This window comes from Peromyscus leucopus, unplaced genomic scaffold (assembly GCF_004664715.2).
Source record: "Peromyscus leucopus breed LL Stock unplaced genomic scaffold, UCI_PerLeu_2.1 scaffold_573, whole genome shotgun sequence".
Classification (NCBI taxonomy): domain Eukaryota; kingdom Metazoa; phylum Chordata; class Mammalia; order Rodentia; family Cricetidae; genus Peromyscus; species Peromyscus leucopus.
Window position 1 is genome coordinate 134,536 of NW_023505479.1, and position 15,070 is coordinate 149,605.

Here is a 15,070-nt window from a genome sequence, read left to right on the forward strand (position 1 = left end):
CAGGTGACTTCAGTCTTCTGCAAGAAGGCTGGATGGAGTTGAGAAGCGCGTGTTTCTTCCCCCACTAGCCTCAGACATCTGCAGCAGTGAAAGACAGAATTGACCATAGAAACTATTCCTGAGTCATCTCAACCTAAGACTTTGAGACTCTCCATTTGGGAGGCCAGAGCTGGCCAAATGGGTTTAGTGAAAGGATTTGGCTATAGCTAATGGCCAGGTCCGCTGTCCGGAACAAGAGAGTGGGTAGGTAGATCAGTTAGATAGTAACACAATAAATGGACAACTAGAAGACACTTGGACCCAATTCAATGCCCCAGGCTTAAAAGTTATTGCCCTGCCAGAATTAGTGTCAGTGATCTGGCAAGAGCCTAATGCATCATTCCTCCACATAGAAGTCTGGCTAGAACGGCCTTCCTGTCTCACAGGTGGCAGCAGCTGAGATGCATAGACACCCCCAAAAGGACCTAAGAGCCATAACCCCAAAATGCTCTGAAAACGATGCATTGGGTCTGGGGATTTCCTGCTGTAATTATGGAAATGAACAGATTAAGGGCATGGACTTGGAAAGAAAATATATATTAATGTTGTTATTTGTAGATAATGTTGATTGTCCACATGGAAATGTTTAGAAGTCTACACACACAGACACACAGACACAAGACTCTCTCTCTCTTCCTCTCTTCTCTCCACACACACACAACACCACACACACACACACACACACAAACAAAAATAAATCAGAACAGTGAGTTCAGCAAGATACACATGATTTTCTATGACTGATTGAAGTCATCATATCCTCCTGCCTACAATGGACATACAGAAATATTATGTATAACCACTTCAGATAATAAATACATACATTTATTAAATTAACAACATGTCTTAGACTTACATGTGAAATTTTAAATATTAACAAAGGAGATTTTTTAAAAGAGCTAATTAGAATGACATTCTGAGTACAAGACTCAACACAGTCAGTTGTTAAATTTGCCAAATTATCTATATATTTAATGCACTTTTTATCAAAATTCCGGCATGTCTTTCACTATTTATGTAAAAAGGTTTAGGTTCTAAAATAGTTTAAATTTAAAACATCACAAAGAATAAAAAATATCACTCTACGCGGCATGAAGACTTGCATCATGATAACCTAGGCATCAGGGCACAGTGGTGTTCATGCAGGGAGAGACACTAGTTGGCTGTGATACAACACAGTATTCAGTATCCTACTTCACAACACAGCTACCTCATTTTGACACTGATCAAAATAGTTCAAGGAGAAAAGAGAGATTCTTTCCAGCTAATGATACTGGAGCTATCCAATATCTATAAGCACACAACAGAAACCTTAACCTCACTAGTGGATTATAACAAATGTAAAACTATAAAATTCTTCAAAACAGAAGAGAATTTTGGGATCTAAGCTAACTAAGGTTTAGATTTGGCACTAAAGTTTAATCATGAGAGGAAAATGGGTAAACTGGACTTCATTAAAGCAATATTATTGTTACACAAATATGTAAGAGTTTAAAAGACTACATTTAGGAGAAAATATTTGCAATTAATATGTGTGTGTTTGTGTGTGTGTGTGTGTGTGTGTGTGTCTGTCTGTGTGTGTGTGTGTGCATAAAAGACTATAGGCTTTAACTGTTCCATGGTGGGTAATGATTGCTCACGACTCCAGCTCCAGAGGAGCCATTTTCTCTGGCTTCTTCAGGCAGTGTAAACACACACACACACAACACCACAGAGAGAGAGAGAGAGACGACAGAGCAGGAGATAGAGAGAGAGACAGAGAGAGAGGCAGAGAAGACAGAGACTATGTTTTAAAGGAAAAGGAATAGACTGGTATCTAGAATATATTTCAAAAAGTGTTCAAATCAATGGTGAAAAAAAATCCAACCAAACATGGTCAAAACACAGACTCATCAAGGACAATATAGAAGTGGCCAGTGAAATATAGTGTCAGCTCATGGTCTCAAAGAAAAGAAACTGAGAGTGCGGTGAGCAATCTTACCACCCGGGAACGGTTAAAGCAAAGTGTGACACCTGGAATGTGGTACTGGACAAGCTCTATCGCTCATCTGTTGCTGACAGGAATGTAGAATAATGTAGCTCTCAGGAAGGCAGTTTGACAGTTTCCTGACAAGCTAAAAGTGCAGTTGCATGTGACCAGCAATGGCATTTCAGGGCGTTTGTTCAGAGTTACAAAGTATGTTTTTATAAAACTTGGTACCTTGGGGCTTTATAGCAGTTCACTAACAGCAGCCACATTAGAATCAATCCATTCATCTACAGCAGTTGTGAGCCGAGAGTATGGATAGCCCGGTCATTAAACTCTGCTGAGCACTGAGAGAGAATGAACTGTGGGACTCAGTGTAGCAAAGCTCCAGGCAAGTGCAGCTGTACTGGTGTGGAGGGTAGAGGCAGTCCAAACACTTACATACACTGATGTAAAGTTTCTGAAATGACAACATCTGAAAAGCAGATACCACCCTACTTTACCCAGCACTTTGGAGGCAGAGGCAGAAGGTAGATAGATCTCTCTGAGGCCGAGACAGCCAGCGGACAGAGTGAGACCCAGTCTCAAAAGAAAAGACAGATGAGTAACTGTTTTGAGCATTTAGGAATGGGAAGGGTGAGCTGTGGCGGGAGTGGGAGGGTATTGTTGGAAAGAGAACCCGAGGGATCTCTCGATGAAAGGTTATGGTTTTCGTGATGTGAAAACCAAGCCTTAACTCATGGCAACATGTGCAGAACACACACCAAGTGGGTACAAGGAAAACAAGGAGAAGGGATGAGGGCAGGGACATCAGATACCTGGTAGGACTCGTGGTTCTGCAAAGATGTTAACAGAGTTGAAAGCTGAGGACCGTGAACCTGGGGTTTTGCTATGATTCTCACAACTTCGGTGACCTTAAGGCATGATTCAACTTTACAGTCTGACCTGGATCAGCACATCATTGTTTCCATACCTCCATCTCTGCAGCAAATGTCTGCTGTTTACCTTCTGAAAGTCCCATAGACACAGTCATGGTGATCGTCTGTTTGTTCGATTTGAAGATTCTATAGAACTGTGGGGGGGGTTTATGAAAGCTCATTTCTGAAACTGTGGGCATTTTTTCTCTGTCGAATCCTTGCTTTCCTGAGTATTACAGTAAGAAAAGGAATGGAGCAGAAAGAGGAAAAATTTATCCATAATGCATGTGTGCAAGCATTTCTATGTCCAATGTCACTGGCTTTATAATGTTTAGATGAAACTCCTTTCAACTCATGTTCGAAATTTGCTGTTCATGCAGCAACATAGCCTGGTGTTTCTTCACTTTCTTTAAACATTTAAATATTTTCTCCTGTGTTGTTTCTAACAGCTGCTTATCTGTTCATTTCTATTCCCCTGGTAGCATCAGCCAATCTTCTCGTTTAGCATTTAGTTTGTAGCTGTAAGGGCATCTTTTAGCTAATTTTTGGTGCATGGATAGTGAATTTCTTTTTTTAAAATGTGTGTGTGTCTGTGTATGTGTCTGTGTTGTGTTGTGTGTGTTGTCTGTGCGTACTATGTGTATATGGGTGCCATAGAGATCAGGAGAAATGTCAGATGCCTGAGCTAGAGTTCTGGATGGTTGTGAGTCATCTGGTATAGATGATTGGAATTGAACTTGAGGTCCTCTGGAAGAGCAGCAAGTATCATCAGCAGCTGAGCCATCTCAGCCAGATGATTCATTTCCTGAGAGATGTTTTTTTAAGATTTTAAATACTTATTTTCTATTGTATTAAAATAGTAAAAGATACTATTTGTTCAAAGTTTTGCTAACTTTAGTGTGGTATTATATTGTGTACCCTAATACTTGCCTGAGGATCAGAAGACAGAGCCAGACACATAGATTAGACATAGAGGTCAGGCAGTGGTGGCACACACCTTAATCCAGCATTTGAGATTCACGCCTTTGCTTGGAAGCACACCCATTAATCCAGAAGTAATATGGCAGGGCAGAGAAAAATACATGAGGCGTGAGGAAACAGGAGTCACTCTTGAGGCTGAGGATTTTGTAGAGGTAAGAATAGTTGGCTGGCTGTCTGCTTCTCTGATATTTCAACTCTCACTGATATCTGGCACTGGGTTTTCTATTGAAAGACCATCTAAGATTAGACAACACTTGGGAGTAACTGCTAAAGCAAAAATCTTTGCTGATTTAAGAGGGGAGATTTCACACAATGGCTTTAATTTCCATTTCTTCCTTTACTAAGTTTTAAAACTATGCTTTTGGTTAATACAGCTTTTCCTTTGTGGAGTGGCCATGGTTCAAATGGAGTCTTCTACTTTTCCCTAGTATTCATAGAAACTTTGTATTAAGGTCATTTCATTTATTTATATAAGAAAACTATTCTCTTGTAGAATTGCAGGTTTTTTTCCCAAGTTTATCTTTATTTCTGATCATTATGAATCTTGACAATAAAATTTTTAAAATTGTCATCAATCATTGGCCCAAGCTGAGAGCTGAGAGCTGTCCTGACCCTTGACAGTGCAGTATTCCGGAGAGTGGGGCCACCCTCATCTGGGCAACACAGTAGACCTCACCCTAGTGCATGGGTGTGAGAGAGATGGACTCTCCTTGCTGACTGCTGCGTTTGGGTGAGTGGCCCGCCTCACTGGGGACTGATGGAGAGCTGGCCCTGGTGGTGTGAGTCAGTAGATCCAGTCTGCCCTTACTGCTGCACAGCAGGAGAGCTGGCCCCGCCCTCACTGGGGCAGTGATGGAGAGCTGGCCCGCCCTCACTGGAGCAGTGATGGAGAGCTGGCCTGCCCTCATGGGGCAGTGATGGAGAGCTGGCCTGGTGGTGTGAGCTCAGTAGATCAGTCCTGCCCTTACAGCTGCCACAGGCAAGAGAGCTGGCCCGCCCTCACTGGAGCAGTGATGGAGAGCTGGCCCAACTCACCTGGGCAAAGCAGGAGGCTGGCACGGCGGTGCAGGTGTGGGGAGCAGGCAGGCTGACCAATCACTACACCCAGGCCAGATCCAGGCTTTGAGTTGGCCATCACAACATTACCCTTCCATAAACTGCTGGAGTGTGTGAAGAGGTCAGTCTGCAGAACCAAAGCTGCAGGGACTCCATGACACAGGGCAACAACAGGATGCATGAGGACCCCAGCAGGATCCTGTACTGATGGTGTAGTGGAGTCAGAGGCCTCGACCAGTCAAAGACTCACTGCATGAACATTTGCAGGTAAAGCTGTTTGGACAAAGGATATAATGTATGACACCATAACACACTGCAGCTTCCACGGTGAGATTTTGTGGTTTGTTTGTTTGTTTTCTTTTGAGGGATTGCAAGGGTGAAGGGCAGGTATAGAGCGATGAGGAGATGAGTGGGATTAGGGTGCCTGATGCGAAATTCACAAAGAACCAATGAAAAGTTTAAAAGAGAAAAATCTTCATAGTTGATGGCTTCTGGCGTGGTGAGGGTGGGGAAGGACTCAGTTTTAATTTTTCTTGGGGGGATCACAAGGGTGGAGGTGGACCCTGGAGGACTTGGAAGTGAATGTGATCAGGATGCATTATATAAAATTCAAAATAATCAATAAAAAATTTTATGTTGAGAAAAAAATGATCATCAAATGTCACCGAAAGATATAATTGTTGGAATTGTGGGTAATTCCTTTTGTTTGCTTTCATTCTTCTTATGGGCCTGCGAAGGCATGCTTTGTTCACATAGCTTGGGAAAGAGATTAATGACGCTACAAACATTATGATCAAACCTAAATGCTGTGGGGCCTGTGAGATAGCTTAGCTGATAAAGATGTCTGTCACCAAGTCTGAAGACCTGAGTTCAAGCCCTGGAATACACAGGATGGAAGGAGAGAGAACCAATTCCTACAACTTGTTCTCTGACTTGCAAGTCATACTCCACATACCAAAATAAAACAGACAAGACAAAAAAATTAAAAGAAAAATTCACTTAATGCTGTAGGTAAGTTGTGCTCAGAATAAATTGGTAGTTTTTTGCTGTTTTTGTTTTTGTTTTGATTAAACATTAGTAATGAAGGCAAATACCTGGGCATTTGTCTCTAGAAATGCAAATGAAATGAGAACTCACTAAGCAAGGGAGGACATACCACACTGAGGAAGTTTGATGGAGAAGAAGACAAATTATAAGCTGCTTCTTGAGCCTGCGATTCAAGGAAGAAACAAAAACAATCATGAACTTAATTAAGAGAAGAGATGCGAAGATTTCCTGAGCTCTGAGACAACACGGTCTCTTGAGTCAGCTCCATATTCCAGATATAAATGTTTGGCAAGATCATTCAAGTGGGCATTTTTCAGGGAATACAACACCCAAACTGATTACAAAACTCGTTTTAAAATTCCAGCCGGGCAGTGATGGCGCACGCTTTTATCCAGCACTCAGGAGGCAGAGCAGGCAGATCTCTGTGAGTTTGAGGCAGCCTGGATACCAAGTGAGTTCAGGAAAGGCACAAAGCTACACAGAGAACCCTGTCTCGGAAAAAAAAAAAAAAAAAAAAAAAAAAAAAAGTTCCTGAATAGTTATTCATAAGCTGGGAGGATTTTTATGAGAGTGACTCTCTGAAAGCATCAGAACAAGCAGGTTTATAGATGTTTTTCAAATGTCAAAGGACAGATATATCATTGTCATGTATGAATCACTTGAGGGTATAAAGGAAAATTACTTGTTTGGTTGTTTCAGTATTTATTTTTACTGTGTGGTGTGGTGTTGTGTGTGTGTGTTGTGTGTGTGAGAGAGAGAGAGAGAGAGAGAGAGAGAGAGAGAGAAGAGAGAAGAGAGAGTGAATTAGGTGCCTCTAGAGGTCAGAAGGGGACATCAGACCTCTGGAGCTGGAATTAAGGTGATTGTGAGACATTCAATGTGTGTGCTAGGTACTGAACTTGGGTTCTCTGCAAGAGCAGCAAGGGCTCCAACTGCCAAGCCATCTCTGTGACCAAAGAAAATTGTTTTTACAAATAAAACTAAAGCAATCTTCACTTATGAAGACAGTGCAAACAGAGTAAAAAGACATTCACAAGTTAAATTCTGAGACACTAAATGAACACTTCTCCAGATATTCAAGGGAAACCTTAACTCTAATTAATTCTATAACACATGTGATTATTCCAGCATGATGACATAGGTCAACCAGTCATTCTAGGAGTGCAGAAACAGTACTGGGTAGAAGACGATAGTTCTAGAGGAAGTCAAGAAAGAAGCACTTCAAGAATCACAGGATGCAAAGGTCTGTCTAAAAGTAATGTCAAATGGGTAGAATAGCAAATATGAAATTGACACTTGAGAACAAGGGAAGGGTTTGATTGTATTTAGTGTGCTTGGTTTCTATTTAATGTCACCCACAAAAGTAGATAAAGCAACAACATTGAAATAAGTGCTTGTCACACATGCATGAGGACCTGAGTTCAATACGTAGCACCCACATAAAAGCCAGGCATGGTGGTATGTGTGTGTAATCCAAGAGATAGGGAGGCAGAGACAGGAGCATCTCCAGGGTCTGCTGATCAGTCAGCCTGACCTAAAAACAGAGAACCCCAGCTCCCAGTGAGAGACCTTGCCAGAAAGTAAAAGAAAGAATAATAAGGTGGAGCCAGGCACAGTGATGGACACTTTAATCCCAGCATTCCAGAAGCAGAGTGGATCTCTAAGTTCGAGGCCAGCCTATTCTACATAGTGAATTCCACGACAGCCCAGAGCTACTCAGTGATACCCTGCCTCAAAAAGAAAACAAAAACACTCATTCCAAAGTCACAGAAATCAAGACGACAAAGAACCATGGCAGTCAAATTAACGCTAGAAGACAGAGCCTCAAACATCCCATGTAATAGAACTAACTGAGGTGCAATTACTTCAATGGAAAAAATGGAAAGGAAGAAAGAAGGAAGGAAGGCCCACAACCCATTTGGACAATATTTCAGAAACTTTACCCAAAGTAATTCAGAATGAAGAAAATCGTAGATAAAAATGCAAGCTTAGAAACTTCTAGAAGACAACGCAGAAGACAAACTAGGTGATGGTAGGCTTGGCAATGAGTTTTGACATCAACTCTGTGGGAACTGTTATCTCGGGGACCCGGGAGTTGATTAAGGAAGAGACATGACCATAAGAAATTACATGCAGTAATCTTATTGGGAAGATCTTTAGGTGGGTTGCCCGAGGGGGCGGGGGAACCTACTCAGCAAGAACTATTCCAAAGATGTTGTACCAAAGCCATCCTGCAGAATGGAAGGAGGGAGGGACCCTAGAAGAGGGGTAGAGATGTTTGAGAGAGGCCTCCTAGCTAGGAGAAGCCCATTAGCAGCAAAAGATGGAAGGTCACTGAGGCAGAGGGCGTTGAAAATGAGTAGAGGTCAGTGGTCTTTCACAGCTGGCTTGCTCTTGGTAATGGTTAGTAGAGGTGGTGTGTGGCTTCACAGGGTACACAAAGCAAGTAAGTAAGCATTTACAAAATGCTCATTTGTACGGCAAGCAAAGCAACTTGATGTTTAAGATATTGAGTTTAGTACCTATGGGCTTTGGGTACCAGTCCTAGCCTGATGTGAGGAACAACATGAAACATTTCCAATAAAGAGGCAAAGGCATCATTAGTCTATTTACCAAAGAAGCATAAGCCATGAAAGAAACACTTAATAATTGGAACTTAATAAAATGTTGGCTTCGCAGGAGACACTGTAAGGAGATGGAGGGGGAAAACCCATAGACTGAGAGAAAATTTATTATATGCAAAATACAAACAACATAACAGTCTTAAAACTCTCTGTGCTATCTAATCAGTTTTCTGTAATTATACAAGTGCTCTGAAAAGGAAAGCCCGTTAACTAAGAAAAAATGTATCATGCAAATGGGAGTGGCCACAGGAAGAAAAATGATAGTCATGACGGGGGGGGGGGGTGGTAAGGGTACAGCCATGAAAACCTGTGCTTCCAAACCAGGAATCTGCACCATGTTAGCAATTAATTAAGTAGAAAGATACTGGCTGAGTCCCCAGGCAAAAGCTGTGATTCCAGCTGCTCAGCAGCAAAAGGATCACAAATTCAATGCCCAACTGGGCTACAGAGTTCGAGCCAGCCAGTGTAACTTAGCAATAGCCTCTAAAAAGAGGACTGGGAATATAGCTCAGTGGTAGAGTGCCCACCCAGCACATCCTTGGTTCAATACTCAGTGCTGGAAGGAAGGAAAGCAGAGAGGGAAGAAGGAAGAAGGGAGGGAGAGAGGGAGAGAGGGAGGGCAGGCCAGGAATGATAAACCTGGGCAAACATGTAAAACCAACTTTGGGGTTCAGTAAATTCTTGAGCATTTACTCTCCCCTATGGCTTTTTTTTTTTTTTTTTTTAAAAACAAAGACATCTGTCTCTTTAAGTGTCTTTCACTTAAGTGTCTATAACAGAACAGGGACAAGCATGCAAGATGGTGCCAGAACCGAAAGGGTAAGGAGGAGTAAAGGCCAGGAGCAGGCAAAGCTAACAACAGGAGCTAGGTGGTGAGTCCTTCTCTGAGCTATTTGCCTTCTCTACCTTCATCTTGACGTTTAGGAAACTAAAGTCCTATCGAGGAAAGATCTTTGAACCAAGAGATGCCTGAGACAAAGTGACTGAGTCTAAACAGTGATAGTCCAGCCTAGCTGATAATGTTCAGAGCCTCTGCCCTACTACACACTTCTCCTTCTATTGATGCAGACAGCCTGGCCACTACTCCTCTGCCTCATCACAAATGTCAGACAAGCGAGCAGAGGTTAGGAAGAAATAATAGGGGGAAAAGAGGGAGTCTGTTGTGGGATGTTTGTTCACACTGATACTCCAAGATTGATAATAAAGTTTACCTTGAACCAGAGGGCAGAGTCAGTGATTGGCTGGCCAGAATCAGCCATAGAGGTTTTGGAAGACCTGGATAGGGGAACACAGAAAGATGTAGGGAGGGGCTTAAAGAGATTCACAGCCTTTTCAATCTTGACAGCATGGAGAGTTAAGGTCTGCTGATCATTCCTCTGCTGCTCTTTGGATCTATTGGGTTTTTACCCCAGTATCTGACTCCTGAATTTTTATCAACAATAGAACAATATAAGTAAATACTTCATCTGGCACCCAACGTGGAGTGATATCACATGGCAACTTTTAAAGTTACACTTCTCTGTGTGGCTGCAGTGGTCTGTCTACACTCTAGGGCTGCCACTTCCCCTGGCCACAGTTGCAGCCACCTGCCACCAACTCTGCATCTGCTGGAGTCAGCTGCCCATCCTGGCTCTGTCATTTCAGGTGGCCCAGTGCCCTTACACACCAAGTCCTCATGCCCTGGCAGCATAAGCAGCTGCAGGTGCCCTAGGCCCGGTTAGTGAAGCATAGCCACTAGCCTGGCTGTTTGGACACCCCATTGTGGCCGCTCACCTCACAGGCCACCCTGCACAGCCCACACCTCTCGGTGGCACAAGCCCCGGGAGGAGCAGAGTTAGCCTGGCTTGGTCCTCCTGCCACCACCACCACCACCACCCCCACTGCTGAGCACCACTGCTGTGGTTGGCTACAGCTCCACCACTGCTGGTGTTTAAAAAAAAAAAAAGCCAACAGATCTGGTAAGACACCTGGGAATTCTGAAGGGGGAAATAAGGTTTGTTTGTTTGTTTGTTTGTGTTTTTAAATCTTTCCCACATTAAAAATAGAAAATATCATGATACAGGAAGTGAGAACTCTACATGGTTCCACAATAGATAGCTTAAAATTAAAAAATAAATATATAAAGGAATAACTGAATAACTGACTCAGCTAGGATTGACATAATATCGATTATAATTATTATCAATTTGGTAATTCATAGTTTATCCTTAAAAGAGTGATTTGATATCTGTACCAAACATAAAAAAAAATTTTGACTGACAAGATGAAAGCCTTAGAAAGACCTACCAATAAAACTAAAAATATTATTCACACACGGGCAGAGGAATTTAGATCAGAAGCTACTGCACCACTGAATGAAGTGGAAGGAAGAGTGGCCCAAGATTCTTAGAAAACCAACCTTAGTTTTATCCAGTTACCATGACCAGCAGATGACAGGCACTCCAAGGCTATACAAAAATTAACGAAAATCCTGCAAAAATGTTAGATCTGAGAAGATTTAAGGAAACAGTCATTTCATATGGTATGCATTCACCCTAAAGACAGTGTGACATTCATGGACAACTCAGAACAGAATTATCCCCAAGACTGGAAAGGTTTAGCTACAACAGTATTGGAAGCTGGTCCTCGGTTACAATGAAGAGCATGATGGAAAGAGAAAGCTAGGGTCATAGAACAATGAAATAGGACTAGAGGTGCTGATATTTCCAAGACCAGCTTCCTGGTAAAGGCCGGTGTGCTGATTTACAAAGACGTTTTGGATGTGATGATCATACCCTGATCCTATGTCATATTGCAGCTTTGAATGCTTGGGACAAGGTTGAAGAATCAGGAAAGAAGACTGAGTCATTTACTAATATTATACAAAGCCCAAAAGAAGACACCACTAAAGATTGACATCAGTTGTAAATAAAATAATATCAGATGCAGAAGGTAAACAAATATTCATTAAATCTTTGGCTTTTGAAAATACTCAAAAGTTAGATATCTTAGAGATTAGAAATGTGAGGGTCAATATTGACATAACCATGGTTCCTGAAGTAGAGAAAAAAATACATTAAAGAATGTCCCATAACTTAAGACAATAGATCTCAGTTTATGGAAGCAAAACAATAAAGAAAAAAATCTGCGTCTGGGCTGTTGTGGTGATGTTTAAGAACAGAAGATATAGGGCTGAGAATGTAGCCCAGTGGGTAGGTCACTTGCCCTGTGTTTGCTCTCCAGCAACAAAAGAAAACAAGAAGAACAGAAAAGTAAAAAGAAAATGCGAAGGTCCTATAACCAGGAAGGCCAACCCTCCTGCTGCAGAACAGTCTGACATAAGCCATCTTGTCCAAAACGTCTGGGTTCTCAGAAGGCTGGGAGCAATATTTTTTGTATCCAGATAAACCATTGTTTACATGTGCAGAAATCCTAACGGCATCATGATTTTCTTTGAAAACCCTTGAGAAAACACTTCTGGAAAAAGTAACTAAATGCACTGTATATATGCATCTTTTATTAATGAGAAAATATTACCAACAAGTGCTAAGTAGTGAAAACACCAAGACCTAAAGTTTCTAGAGATCATAAGATAAAAAGAAAATAATCTATAATGAACATTTGGATATGAGGTCAAAATAGAAAGGTCAGTTTTCCCAAGTAAATTTATAAATACTGCCTCAGCCAAATTTGATTGTTTAGAAAACATCTAAAACTTATTTAGAAAAACTAAGCATTCATTAGTGAGCCAGGACATTCCCAGAAAATAAAATATATATATATAGAAAGTATTTTTCTTTAGTATGACATTATAATTGCTGAAATAGTGTGGGAAAGGATGGCTTGTCCATGGATTGTGCTGGAATATCTAATTAACCATATGTAGAACAGAATAGCTGTGTTCCTATGGAAAAAAAAGTGTTTGTTGTATTTTGACAGGCAAATAAATACATGTCTTTTATTAAAACAACAAGCAGAAACACACAACTACTTCTATGAATGGGATGATGACTACCAGAGATGGAGTGGGCTTGTGACTAGGCAAAGGGGAGGCTGTGGTCAACAGATGCAGCATTAGAAAGAGAGAGGGGGATAAGGAAGGAGAGGTCTCCTCTTCGCCCTTCTGTTTCTGGGAGAAAACTCTCTGATCCACAGCAATTTTGAGGAGGAAAGAGATTTTCTCAGCTTCGACTCCACTGAGGGAAGTTAGGCAGGAGTTGAGAGCAGAAACCTGGACGCAGGAGCTGAAGCAGAGACCTTGGAGAAACACTGCTTACTGGCTTACTCCCTGCTCATTTTTCATCTCAGGCCCACCTACTAGGGATGGCACCAGCCACAGTGTACTGGCTCCACCTACATCAAGTAGCAATCAAGAAAATGCTCCCACAGTCATGGCCATAGAGCATCACGGAGGTGATGCCTCAGGTGAGGCGCCCTCTTCTCGGGAGTGTCAAGTTGATAATAAAAAATTAGCCAGGACAGAGGGTTTATTTTGGCTTACGGTCTGAAGGCACCATCTATCATGGCTATAAGCAGGAGCATGAGGCTGCTGAGCAAACTGTAATCATAGAAAGTTGAATACTAGTCTCAACTCGTGTTCTCCTTTTCACTCAGCCAGGACCCAAGAGCATGGAATGGTGCCACCCACATTGAGAGTGGGTCTTCCCACTCCAATTCATCTAATCGAGAAACTCCCAGGTGTACCAGAAATTTGTCTCCTGGGTGTTTATTTATCCAGTCAAATTGGCAATATTAAATACCTCAACACAGCTAACAGCAGACTCTAACCACTCTCGCCATAGGAAAGTGAAAGTATTTGCAATGATACATAGATCAACTGGTTGAACATAGATCAACCAGTCCACATCATATACATTTATTAAAATGCCACATTGTCATATTAAACATATTTAATTATTGACAACTAAAAATTTAAAATTTAAAATTTTTTAAATTGTTAAGTTCTGTTACCATTCGCCATTGTGTATGTGGCCAAGAATATTTATATTACACAACCCACCAAAGTCCTTTTATTCCACGATGTTTTCCAGTGCCACCTAAGAGACCTACAATGTACAACCCTGAAGTTTAGCTGAGACCTTGATCTCTATATCCCAATGGCGGGTGGTCTAGCTCCTCGGAGCTCAGGCCTGCACAGTAAGCTGTTTCCCATATTCAGATGCACGCCTGAGATTTCCAGTGAAAACGTTTTAGGGGATTTCATTTGCTGATAGAATCAAGCATAGGAACTAACGTCGTTAGATGTCCGGCTTATACAGTTTTCTTGATGAGAGATTCTTCACCCTGGAGTGTGCTGTCAAGATGAGAAAGCTTATGGGACAGAAGCTTTGGAGTAAAGCAATTTATTCCCACTTTACTGAAATGGTGGCACACCTTGCACTGGATATATATCAGGGGTGTAGTAGGAAGAGAAGGGACTTGGCTTCTTACAGATGAAAGAATAGGCTCTACTCTTCCCCAGTATCACTCATGAACTTCTCAACTTTGCCCTCCTCTCTGTTAAAGACAGCTATTTCTAGTACTTCAAAGGATAATTACAAGTTTTCAATACCCTCGGCCCTTTAGGAAGTCACCCCCACCTCACCATAGTACTCTCGCATCTAACCGTCTATATTCCAGCTGCCAGATGTGTTGATCTCCTCAGGGCATCGACTCCTTCAGGGAATTCCCTCGGTTACCCACAGATCTCTGGGGCCCAGTGCACAATGTGGCACAACCCAGGTATGTGGTCTGTGCCAGCAGACATATCCCTTCATCACCTAAGGAAAATCCTATGCGTGGCCGCCTCCATGAGAAAGCAAGGCTGTTCTTTTCCTCCTTCGGCTGAGTTACAGTGCCCCAGCATTCTTCACTTCAGTGATTGAGTCTGCAGATGGCATATCTTGGAATACATGATTTTTTTAAAAATCTCTTAATGGAAATTACAACCCATATTTCAGAGCCCTTTCCGCTGTGGAATTCAGTGTTAGAAAAAGCTGTTTGTGTCAGGGCGGTTTTAACACACACAGTCGGCCAAATTTGAGGTCATATATAAGCCTGTGTTTCAAAGGCCAAGTCTCCCTCTTGGGATTTTTATGAAGCTGAATGAAGACACCTGCTACAGTCACAAAGACCTAGGACCCTTTCCAGAGGCCTGCTTTGAATCACCGTGAAGGCTGAGAACAATTACCATGGAGCTCCTACTTCAGGAAACAATAACAAGACCCAACATTTGGGATACTGATCCAGAAGGTTAGAATGAGAGACACATTCTCCTGGCTTCCCAAAGCTTGGAGCCTCTGGCCCACAGAGTTGAAGACACATGGTGTCTGCCCCTTGTGGATTTGGAATGCTGCCCAGGGCAGGTGTAGACACACAACCGATCACGTTACCGAATTGAATACTTTCAAGGAGCCCTTCGAGTTGCCATGGGAACAGGAGGGCCCTGGGAAGTAGGATCT